The sequence below is a fragment of the Bombus flavifrons genome, chromosome 9 (assembly GCF_040668555.2).
Source record: "Bombus flavifrons isolate JBK064 chromosome 9, iyBomFlav1_principal, whole genome shotgun sequence".
In the NCBI taxonomy this organism is placed as follows: Eukaryota; Metazoa; Arthropoda; class Insecta; order Hymenoptera; family Apidae; genus Bombus; species Bombus flavifrons.
The window spans coordinates 1,179,485-1,192,890 of record NC_138450.1 but is presented as its reverse complement, the minus strand read 5'-3'; the positions used below and the strand labels follow the sequence as shown (position 1 = coordinate 1,192,890).

The 13,406-nt window shown below is 37.5% G+C and overlaps 1 long non-coding RNA gene and 1 pseudogene across 1 annotated transcript in view; one reads left to right on the top strand and one right to left on the bottom strand.

Annotated features, from left to right (window-relative positions):
* Positions 1 to 804: 804 nt before the first annotated feature.
* LOC138183296 (uncharacterized) overlaps positions 805 to 13,406 on the top strand; it is a 52,361-nt gene continuing 39,759 nt past the window's right edge. Inside the window, exons 1-2 of the long non-coding RNA XR_011174029.1 lie at positions 805 to 1,811; positions 2,139 to 2,312. This is a non-coding gene — a long non-coding RNA (uncharacterized LOC138183296). The remainder of the gene's footprint in view (positions 1,812 to 2,138; positions 2,313 to 13,406) is intronic.
* On the bottom strand, positions 4,217 to 8,356 carry LOC138183210 (venom protease-like; annotated as a pseudogene).

The window sequence follows — 13,406 nt, the reverse complement described above, 5'->3', positions numbered from 1 at the left end:
TACATTAGTCACCAGAGGGACATCGATATCAACATAGGGCTAGCGATGTTAATGCTTTCTCACTAGTGGTCACATTGACGCTGTTTGTTTCAATAAATATAACTTCCAACACAAGTTTTCCTATCCCAGTGTCTAAGGTATAGATCTGCTAGGATAAAGCCTTACTGAAGAGTCCTTAACTAGCAGATCTCGGACGAAACACTACTACTTCTCTCTTCTCCATTTCCTTTCTTTGTCCACCCTACATCATCCATCTCCCCTCTGCTTTCACAAGCTGTTTGTTTATATAGTATTCAACAACTGTGAAACCACATATGGGCAAAAGAAGATGGAGTGATAGAAAGGGAACAGGACGAATTTCGCGACGGAGGATTCATTCAGAATACCCCACCCATGGTCGGCCTTTGGCGCAAAAGCTTTCAAAGGATACAGGGTAATAGGGTAAGATGGCTAGTGAGGTTCACCCGATGTGTAAGAACCCGGGTTGGCCTCGAACCTTACTAGCTGATTTAGGTTAATAATAGCCGCCACCATGAAATATCTCCCTCCTGATCCGGAGTGAGAGGCCGTTCCACTGGGAAATGTCGCACGAGAGGGGTAGAAGATTCGACCGCCCTTGGATACAGTGCCAAACCGCTGGTGACGAGGAGGGAGGAGTCCGTTTCAATGTTCCTGCCATGTACATAGACCTTTTCTTCTTCTCTCCTTCCATTGTGTCTAAGGCATGAGCCTGCTAGGTAAGCCTTACTGATGAGTCCGCTAGCAGGCTCTGGACGAAACACTTTTTTTTCTTTTCTCCATCTTCTTTCATAAAGATCCGTGATAATTGTAGCTGCTGCTGGCTGTAGATGTCGCTTGCCGGGGTACTGCTGTATTTTCTTCTTATTTAGATGTCGTAGAAGAAAAATCGGACTTCGGAAAAGTACGAAGCGCCGGGATTTGAACCCGGGATCCGAACGTTTGTACTCTAAGGCGCTAACCACTGCGCTGCCGTCGTCCGACAGTAGATAGTGTCGAGTAGTGGTACTTGCGGTGTCGAGTGCCGCCACACGAGTTAAGCTCGGTGTGGGTGTGCTTTTTGAACGAAGAACGCGGATTCGTTGTTCCTACTTTTCGTTAGGAAAGTGAGGGTGCCCATTGGTTATAGCCAACGTTAATGAATGAAGATAGGAGGAGGAAGCCTCCTACCAACGTGGCTCGTGGGTGACATTGTTTATTGGAATAATAACTACCCGCTTTCTCCGTAATTTGTAAGAGTGCACAATAAAACTAAGGATTGTTCTAAGGACCATCCATAAACCGAAAACACTTACAGGGTTAGAGATTACATCAAGCTATTAAGATTACGTCAACAAATTCAGTTTATAGTATATAGTATATAGTAGATCAGTATATAGTATAAAGTTTCAGACGGCGCACGGACCATCTTACGCTCCGTAACATAGAGAGTTATAAGAATATAGATAAAATAAAATTAAACATCGCAAAAGTAACTTAATTAGAAATGACTACAATGTATGATGTATAATATAATGAATTCAAATTGTTTAAAAAATATTAAAAATTTATAAAGATTTTAGTATAAAATGTTTTTAAAAGAAGCTGATACTACTATATAGCATTTTCAAGCATTTACGAACATTAATGTAATTATTAGGTCTTAGTTAAAGTCAAATTAAGCCAAGGGCGGAACATAGAAGTATTTAACACTGATGCTTTCGAACTAAATTGAAATTCTAAGACTTTTTAATTTTCATACAGAAATTCATTCTTTTCCTGAATTAAAATTCTAACTGAAATATTAAATAAATGTTAAAAATTTTGATTTCAATGAAAATATCACAATTTAATCAAATAAAATTTCAATCACAATATAAAATGTATAAAATTTAAATTAAATTGTAATGTCGAGCGTGAGGGCCCGCACACATCTGGCATCTAATGTCACAGTGGCCTGGTTTCTGATGTGAATTGACGTTACAGGAGCCACGGGACAGAAACCGTTGGAATGTTTACTGTAGAGTGCCGCTACAACTATTTCTTTTAAAGGAGAGCTATACTATAACCCCATACCTTTGTTAGATAAAGCGTACATCCCTTGACCGCGGCTACGTTCGGCGACTGGTTGTCGCCTCGAGCCTAAGCTCAATATCACAAATCTCGAACAAATACAATCGGATTGAATGACGACAATTCCTTAATTACGGCTATGGTAGAATCTAGGTTAAAGTGTTAAGGGGTTTTCCCAAAATTCCAAAGGGAAGACTTCGGTGTCCTTTCAGCTCCGACATATATATCTGAGCGAATGTAGAGTGATTCCTTGATATTCATGAACGTCACCAGACTACATCATTGTGCCATTTCTTCTTTGTATATGTTACGTAAATTTTAAGGGTTGGTTGATGAAATAAAATAGCTGAGTCGTAACACAACTATTAACTTTATTTTAATTGAACTTTATTATGAATTCAGCAAGCACAATGTAATACACACTGAATTAACATAAATCACAATTCACTCCAACCACGTTATGTAAAACTTAGTTACAATGATACGTTAAGTACGCGACTGTTATAAGGGTAGAGACCGGTAAAGATATGTTGACTATTCTGAGGATACAGAACAAGTAAGTCTTACTGACGATACTGTGTCTGAGGAAGGCTAGGGGTGGGTGCGTCTAAGGACACTATCGGATTTGTTGATGACAATTTTGGTTAAGGAAGTGAGGGCAGTAGACACCATCTCCGATTGGATAATAAGACGATTGGTGGACCAGGAAGGGTTTCAGCCGTCTTCGCGAGAAAGTTGCTAACGGAACATACCAGATGTGAAGAAAACCAACTTTCTATGCTAACACGTGGTAGACAATAAACGTAAAGGAAATCTAAGACAAGAAATACTGGCTTGGTCCGAAGGACCTTAACTATGAAAATTCCAAGACCCTTGGTGGGTACTTAAGACTATTGAGGGTACGCGCCAAGGATGTGCAAACATCTGAGTGCCATCCTGTCCGCGGTGTATGGCCTGGTCTCTGATGTGAATTGACGTTACATATACCAGCCTTTAGATTAACAGTCTAAACAAACATACAAAGTAGTTTTACAAAATCTGTATAAAATATAGTTTATATGCGCAATATTGAAGCGTTCAAGGGGATACAAGGGTAATGTACATATGCATTCTCATGCAACAAAATACAAACAGATTTAATAGTATTAAATTTTATATTCGTCACAATAGTTTGGGAGTTTATGTCTCGTAAGTATCTGTAATGTGTAAGTATACCTTTGGCTGAATGGAAATTTCTCTTACATATGTAGTATCTAAATAGCCTAGAGTAAGGACATGAAAGGATGTTCTATTTGAAGTGAAGTTTAGTTTTATTTTAACAAGCAATATCCAATGCAAAAACTGACTACAGTATCTTCGTACGTCTTATTCTAACACTCGGCTTACAACGTCTGTCTTCCCAGGTCAAAAAATGCTGAGCCTCAACACTCGCACCCTTCTCCCACTCCATTACTCATTTGGCTTTGATGTCACCAAGGCATACCCTCTTACCTGCACACACACTCTCTCTCTCTCTCTTTCTCTCTTCCCCAGCATTCTTACGATTCTTATCTTATATCTTAAATTTACAACTTATACTATCCCGAGAAAACTCGAACTTAAATACATGATAGACCAAGCGTATACCTCGCCCATTTTTTGATATTACACATATAGTCAAAAATGCAGAAACATTGTATTGAATTGGAAAGTGATAAAAGAATAAGTAAAGTTTCGATGTTGCACGTGATTGCATGAACGCACAGGACATTTTTAGCGAATAAAAAATAGTTTTGGAAGACGTGAGATTTATCATGTATTTTATGGACTTTCTGTGTCCGAACCTCTAAAAGCTCTCTATCTTATGAAGTGTTTCAGAGCAGTCCGAAATTTTGTATGTACATACAAGAAGTATTCGTTCTAAGTGGAATATTTAATCAGGCTCTTGATACATCAGAAAGAAAATTTATAGAAACCTTCAAAGAGTTGATTTATTATTATCAAAATTAGTATAAATATGATTAATGGAAATTTAATTAATGATCGTTTATCATCATTACGTAGCTAGGTCGTGGAAATTTGCCGTACGTAAAAAATTAGTGTCGTTTCAAAGTTACATTTCATGCATTTTAAGACTATAATTCTTGACGTAAAAACAATATTATCTCCACAATAATACATTTCAACCTTATTTTTTGTACACGAAAAATGATATTCATGGGACACTAATAATTTTGCAACACTGGGATAATGAAGTCGTCGAGGTACGACGTGACTCTCGTGTAAATGCCCGGATAATCATGTACGCCGCATTCATGACCAGATGACACAACACCTATTTGATAATAGGTGAATTGCTGTGGTATCATCAGTGGTCCTCCGCTGTCAGCCTGAAATGATCGTTAAATTTTTAATCATAGTTACTGAAATATTTCAATCGAATTGTATTGAAATTATACTTATATACAGTAATAAACTATTATTGATTTATGTATTGAAATATTCCAATTTATAATGTATATATTTATATGTATTTTGAAAAAAACTAAGATTAGAAGGAAATTAGATTAAAGACCATAATGATGTCTGAGAAATGGGCAAAACTATTAAATTGTGTTTATTATTTTTTATATTCAAGACGTCGATTTGATGTTGATTCGAATTGACAGGCCCTCAGACACCGTATAATTTATAGTAAATCTGTAATTTAATTACTCCACAAGCACCCTTTCTTTTTTGTTGGTGATGGTGATTTCTTTATTGGTGATAGTTATGTTAAAATCCTCATAAGCTTTCTCGCATACGGCGTTGGTAACCACTGGCAGTTGCAGTTCCATTAATGCGTTAGTATATGATTCATCTACAAAGAAAATGCGAAGGATATTTAAGAATGAAACTATTTCATTTTATCATAGAATTGATATCACTTACTAAAGTTTAATGCTCCCCATCCAGCAATGAAGGGGTTATAGCCCACGAAGTTTTTATTTCGAAGGGATTTCTCTATGGGGAGACAAATGGGATGTATGTACTCTGAAAAATAAGAAAATAAATGAAAGTGAAGGAAACGAATGACGAAAAGTATGAGAAAGAATTGTACATGCTTTATGATACAATATATGTGTACAGTAAGAAGTTTCAACAATATCCAGTAGCATAAATATTAGAAACTCAACAATATTTGAAGACTTACCCGAAAATGGAACATTTTCCTTCAGTTTAAGAATAGCAATATCTTTATTGTTCGACTAGGCAAAATAATCGGGATGTGTTAGTTTAGATTCGACTTCTATTTGAATAGAATGCACTCCGTCGTCATCTCCTTTTAGATTTAAGTCCCCGATTCGAACCACGTACAAATCATCGTCATCTGCACAATGTGCTGCGGTCAAAACATGCCTAGCCGATATTAGGCTACCTGCGCACAGTCATTGTGTTACCCAATGTGGGTTTGAGCAATTACAGAAACCTGCACCGATCCATGGCCAAGCACCTAAAATGCAATAGACATAGTTGTGGACATACATATTTGATTAAGAGAAAAATTGAATTTTGACTTCAATGGAACAACACTTACCAGTTAATTCTATACAATTTCTACTTGAACTATACTGAACTCCAAAGTTTAAATATGTAATTTCTTTCCGAACACTTTTTGATCGCCATCCATATCATTACTCTTATGTCGCTTTTTAATTTCAAGTAAAAACATACCCTTTCTAACATGAACTAAAAGGAGGAAATAATTCAAGTTAATAAGCAAAGTTACTACCAATGAAACCGTAGTATTATTATTTAATTTAATTGAAACATACCTTGATGTGCTGTTTAGTGCCTTTCAATTTCATCCTTCATAGTATATCGCTTATTATTAATCGGAAAGGAATAGATAAAACATACCAAGATTAGCTGGTCTACCACCAATCACCCTGGTATGCGTAACGTTGTTGAAACCACAGTGTGGTGGACGCAAGGGATCATCCGAGGTTGCTATAAAACATTTATAGTGAAAGAAGTTATTATATTTAGAGAATTGACAGTAGAATGATAAATTAATTCGTCTTCGCTGGTTATTTCAGGATTATCCTGGTTATCACGCTTGTTTTGTCCGTGAAGCGAGTCGTTGGAGTATTCGCGAAGTTAACGAAGCATTTTTCAGAAACAAAATCGGTGAAGAGGTGAATACGTAAGTGGAATTTTCCCATTAACTTCGTGACAATTAACTTCGTCACCATCTCGAAAATCAAACATGTTCCTTTCAATTTTATGTGGTCACGCGTGACTTCGCTTTTTTCACTGATAAAGGCTGTGTGACGAGATCGTACTGTAATCTGTAGTATGCAAAAAGACAACTTAAAGTGCAAACCTTTAGTGCGCCCCCCTTGAACTGATGGATGCAGGAGGACAATTAACCCTTTGAGTGCTATGGACGCATATACGAGTCCAGCGAGAGTCTATCTGTGTGGACTACGGACCCATATATGTGTTTACCAATATTTTCAACCTCCTTGACGTTTATATAAATCATTGCATTACTTTTTATCTTTAATATATTAAAAAATGTCGAATAATCTTGAAGAATATACTACAAGCGACGATAGTGAAATAAATGAAAATTACAATTCATCGGACTCTGAAGAAGATGTGGAAAACTAGACAAATAATGGATTAGGTACACGTAGAAATAAAAATAGAAAACGGTGTAGAACATTGAGTACGTCTTCGGAGGAGGAAGATCCGCATTTAACTCAAAATATCGAAAACTGTAAACGGACGGAAATGTTTTTGTGGACGAAGCTGGAATGGTGGAATGTTTTGATGCTTTCCAAATTTTTTTCTCGGAGGAATTGGTCTCTCAAATTACCGAACAGATGAACAACTACTTCAAGTATGTAAAAAATCATAGCGTAATAAACGATGACCCGATAATAAAAATACGACCAGTAGTCGACAAACTGAAGAAATCCTTTTCACAGTCATTTACACCATATGAAAATCTGTGCATCGACGAAAGCCTCGTACTATATAAAGGCAGATGTTATTTTAAGCAGTTTATACCTTCTAAGAGAAGCAGGTTTGGTATCAAGATATTTGTTCTTTGCGACTGTAGAACTAATTACGTTTTAGATTTTATAATTTATACTGGAAAAAAGACAGAGATAAGTCAAAGTACTTCGATCATTGGGATTTCTGGAAACGTTGTTATGACACTCCTTCAACCGTACTTCGAGAAGGGTCATACGTTAATTACGGACAATTGGTATACAAGCCCACGTTTATATACTTTGTTACACGAGCACAAAACCAATGCATTCGGAACTGTTCGTAAAAATAGGAGCGAAATGTCCCGTATGGAAGAAAGCTTGAAGATAGGTGAAATTTGTTACCGATCTACGAATAATTTATCGGCGATGAAATGGCGTGACAAGAAGAATGTCTGGATGCTAGCTACTGTACACGCAGCTAGGTTGATTGAAACAGAAAAACGAAACTATCGAACAGGGTTAAAGAAGACCAAACTATCGTGTATTGCGGATTATAACTCTTACATGGGTGCTGTAGACAAAGTTGATATGGTATTAAGTACACTTAGTTCTACAAGGAAAACCATAAAATGATATAAGAAACTTTCTTTCCGTTTGCTAGATTTAGCAATATACAATGCATATATCCTATACAAAAATTCTACTGGTACGAAACACAAATTTAATGAATTTCATTTGGCGCTGGTAAAAGACACTTTACGGAAATATCCACAAAGTAGAAGCGTAACGGGAGGTGGTAAAAAAGATTCAAAAGATATACCGTTTCGTTCAACAAAGAGACATTTTCTATCAAAATGTTCAAATAAAACAGACAAGGCACAATTAGCACGAAGAAAATGCGTTGTTTGCGCGAAACACAAAAAGCGAAGTGATACGCGATATGAATGCAGAAAATGCGATGTCGGTTTATGTATCGATGATTGTTTTGAGACATACCACACCCAAATGAACTTCCAATTTTAGTGAACTTGAATTGCTCAAAGTTTTTAGAGAGTTGTTGAGAACTGTGGATTTTTGAAGCCGAAATAATGTTACAGGAACACACTAAACTTACACTTGGAATTAATATTAGAGTAGTTATATACTTATTTTATGGACGATTTCTTATATATTCATGCATACACACTTGCACGCGTCTCAGCACTTTCTCCTATACCCGACCGTTAACCGACTGAATAGTTTACACTCATCTGTTTTCGAGACGCCGCGCGCACACAACCACCGCACACTGATACCCACATACAAGTATCTCTACTACGCATTTAACCCAGTCCAGCACAGAAAATTATACATATCTCAACAAAAATAATTAAACAATTTTAATTTTATTAATATACATAAAAGTTTTTATTTTGTGAAATGAATCTAGTATAGATGTAATGCGCATGTGATTTAAAACTAAATATTTCGTTGTTTAAAATATAAGTAAAGAACTTTCCATATTTTTTGTTATATTCATTGGACCCAAATATTTAGATTCATTAACACAATTTCAAGTTTAAATATGTTTTACATTTTAATGTTTTTAATAATTGAATAATTAATGTTCGAAAATAACTTTCTAGTATTATTTCATTTGGTGTACAGGAATTACAATTATAACTTAGTTCCGTCATGCGTATGCAATTAACAGAATTCACATGAGCAAAAAAAGAATTCCGTCTTCAACCATCGCAAACGCTAAGCGCGTGCCGCCCACGAGGATTGCCTTCGCCGGGAGTATCCAGCACTCAAAAGGTTAACGCCAAACATGCGAACAGTATATTGAAGCCAGTCATCGTCCTAAGATAAAACAGTGACAAATTGAAAAGACGCAGGACTAATAACGGTCAATGAATCTAATAAGAGAAATTTGGATCACACTACGATATATTGTTCTGGAAGAAAGGGTGAAATGCTGTGGCGAATGAGAAAGACGCAGAAGTGATAAAAATAAAAGAGACTTAGTTCGTACGATAAATTGAATTTATATTAGTCTTAGAATTTAATCCCGAATTTAAGATTAATAATCTGTGGAAGACACAATGTTTGTGTTGAAATAATATTATGTGATATTTATTAAACACAAATTACAGGAAATATAAGTGGGCGTTGTGGAATGTTGACAGTTGGCTAGTTATTCTCAGACTGACTGACTAAGTGACCCATGGCCCTTGAAAAGATTTTGAATCCCCACTCTCTATGCTGTAATGAGTGTGACCTGAGTAGATGCCTGTGTGGCGTCACGTGCCACGGAACCTTCTAGCAGTTTCGCGATACAAAGCTACGCCGTCAAGGCGCCACACCGAAGTGTCCAATGTTCCATCGCTATCCTTTCCCTTCTACCGCCGAATTCTCGGAAGAGCATGTACGCGCCAGTCGCCGCGGTACATCTCACGAACGCATGCTAGTGGGGATATCGCAGGGCAACGAAGGGAAGAATCCGTTCGATCAATCACCTCATCTGTATGCGATTAATATCGTTGTACTCCAACGATTAGAGAGGAAGCAAGATCGCGCGAAATAGCTCATAGGAATGACAAATATTATGGACATACGTATCTGTGTAATCTCACTTTTGAAAATTGTTTAGTTTAACACTAGAACGATCAAACTCGTCGCAACGACAAGCTTCAAAATTTTCATTTGTGCAAATCACTAAAAAGCACCATAGTACTTTTTTTAAAATTAACGTTGATTTTTGTTGAGTTAGTAAGACGACTACAAGGAACTTAGAAGAAAGATACAAATAGGAGAATCATCAATTTCAGATAACTTTTAATAGAAAAATCTGGATACTTGTAAGTATTAAAACACGTTTCTATACGTACATAGGACGATTTATAATAAAATACTCTATATAAATTCAATTCTTATTGTATATTTTGTTCCTACTCACCTCACCACTACTGAGAAACGTAGATAGACTTGTACCAACTTTCGTCGAAGTACCTACTTATACCATCACCTTGTCATTTCAGTTACACTTATCTATTATATAGCATGTTTTATCGCACATTACCGATAGTTGTGCTACTAAAATTTACAAAACAGCAAAAGCGTGGTAACAGAAATAAATGCTTTCGCGCGTACAACATTACATAATAGTTACCTTTGCGGTGAAAACTGTTCGCTCGTGTTTGCGTGTGCAACTATAATTCATCTTAAAAGTCATTGATTTGTAGGCACCGAATTATCAGAAATCAATCACGTAAATCTTAAGAACCTTCTACTTATACGCTTGTTACGCCGGGCGATACTCTACCTAGATCAGGCCACACACCGCGGGCAAGTTGTCCAGTTGTCCGCTCGTCCTTACTGCGTACCCTCAATATTCTCAAGTACCCTCCATAAATCTCAGCAATTTCCTAGTCGAGGTCCTTCGAACCTAACAAACTATCTTTCGCTGCATTGTCTCCTAAAGTTTATTGCCCACCACGGGTTGACACGGGAAAGTTTCTGTTTCTCACGTGTGAGGCCTCCCACCAACGACTTTATCTTGAGGGCGGTGAGCATCCTTCCTCACCCACCACCATAGCAAATAACCAATTAACAACGAAGCCTATTTCCCTCACTCTATTAGCCAAAATCGTCACCAACAAATCCGATGATCCCGTGCGCTAGACACACCCATCCTTAGTTTTCCTCCGTCACAGCTTCATCGTCGAAGCACACTCTTGTTCTCTTCTTCAAACCGTCAACATCTTGTAACCGGGTTTTACACCGCAGATCAATCAACTATAAACTTGTACATTCGCATCAGTGTAATCATTTCTTTACGAAGTTGTTGAAATAAATATAAAGTTATACCTGTTGAATCAGTGTAACTACTCAATTAACCACCCCTATTATCCTAAACGAAATAGGGGACCGATCATTTCGTGGCGTCGATTATCTAATCGTAACGGGAATTTACGACTCCCGTTGACGTGCTTCTTCGCGATCGCGTCTCTCCGCGAGTGATCGAACAACGCTTGCTGGCTGACTAAGAGATGCCACTCAACGATGCTCATTTTTACGAATATTTCGCAATGCTCCAACAGTGATACTATACTGTATATAATACATACGCACTCGAAAGAGAGATTGACACATGGTTACTCTTTTTTCGGAAATCAATCTCTTCTTTACCATATTCTGGCCACGGATGCTCCGTATTTTCCTACGAATGAAATTCCCTTAGTTGCCACGTTCCCGGAATCGAGCAAATACCTTAGGACGTAACTAATCAGAATATTCTAAGTTATGATTTACCATTATTAGATTTTTTACGTGAGAGGAAATGCCTGTGTCGTTGTCTAACTTAATAGTTACCATTCCATAATCACTCAAACGAACAATTTTAAGATCGTATAAACCATGGTATTCTATCTTACTGTAAAATACCCAGTTATATTATCCAACTGGATAAGAATATCACGAAATTCAGGTCCTTTTATTCCAATCACATGACCATGATAATGTGACATCAATCGTATCTCAACCTACAACAGAAATAAGACATCGACCCCCGAGCTTCGGACTCCTTTAGACACAGCACCACCTTATCATCATAGCCTACACAGAAACTATGACACAATTTAGTCCTCAATGTATAATATTCCAAAATTTATTGGATGTATAGGGTGTACGAACCATGATATTCTAACGCGAGCAATTGAACGTGCAAATAGAGGTCCTCTAGCATCCAGGACGTAATTCCTGTTATTTGTCACCGAGATTCAACTGTTAGATTCATCACGATGCTGCGTACGTGAACAATACGGAAAAAGAAAGAAACCATCAGGTCAGAAACATTACAGTGTGCATTTCTTTCTTTTGTTTTTTCCTTTGAAACGTTAACGATATCTCGTTAACGATATGTAAACAGGAATTCACTAACGTCGGAAATTCTGTTTCATACTCTTCTAATTTTGTTTATAATAGATCCTCAATTATGACTAGACCGCGGATGTCTATATAAATTGATAGCTTTATTTAACACTATTACAGAAATACAATTATGGAAATTGAACTTAAATAGAAATTTCTTTCATTCAATACAATTAAGTATCATAACTCATTTATTACGTTAATAATCCTTAACAATATAAAAGAAACTTTATTTTCAATATTTTCGATATCTTTGCACATTATTCTATGCAATTTGTGTATTTCTACACTTTTAAATTTACTATAAATGTACAATCTATTTATAACTCATCACAATGGTTTAGTTCAAATTACACGTTTGTAGAATACGTCTTACATTAGTCACCAGAGGGACATCGATATCAACATAGGGCTAGCGATGTTAATGCTTTCTCACTAGTGGTCACATTGACGCTGTTTGTTTCAATAAATATAACTTCCAACACAAGTTTTCCTATCCCAGTGTCTAAGGTATAGATCTGCTAGGATAAAGCCTTACTGAAGAGTCCTTAACTAGCAGATCTCGGACGAAACACTACTACTTCTCTCTTCTCCATTTCCTTTCTTTGTCCACCCTACATCATCCATCTCCCCTCTGCTTTCACAAGCTGTTTGTTTATATAGTATTCAACAACTGTGAAACCACATATGGGCAAAAGAAGATGGAGCGACAGAAAGGAAGCAGGACGATTTTCGCGACGTAATTCAAGAACACCCATGGGCGGCATTCGGTGCAAGAGCTGGACAAATCAAATAATGCAGCTGATAAAATATCCCTTAGATGATATAAGGGATAGCGGGAGGACCACTACCGTGTGTGTACGAATTAGTTACAGCACGGGCCTCCCGCGCGAACTTGATCTCATGAGCGATCTCTAACTTGATCTCATTAGGTTAAGTTCACCAGCCTTGCATCTATCCCCTCCTGATCCTGAGCACAGAGGGGGGGAGGCAGCCAGTCCACTGGGGAACGTCGCGGGGGAGGGTAGAAAGATCGACCGGCCTTGGTTACAGTGTCAACACCGCTGGTGTAGAGGGAGGGAGGAATCCGTTTTCAATGTTCCTGCCATGTACATAAACCTGTCCTCTCTCCTTCCATTGTGTCTAAGGCATGAGCCTGCTAGATAAGCCTTACTGATGAGTCCGCTAGCAGGCTTTGGACGAAACACTTTTTTTTCTTTTCTCCATCTTCTTTCATATATCCGTGATAATTGTAGCTGCTGGCTGTAGATGTCGCTTGCCGGGGTAGTGCAGTAATTTCTTCTTATTTAGATGTCGTAGAAGAAAAATCGGACTTCGGAAAAGTACGAGCGCTGGGATTTGAACCCGGGATCCGAACGTTTGTACTCTAAGGCGCTGACCACTGCGCTGCCGTCGTCCGACAGTAGATAGTGTCGAGTAGTGGTACTTGTGGTCTCGAGT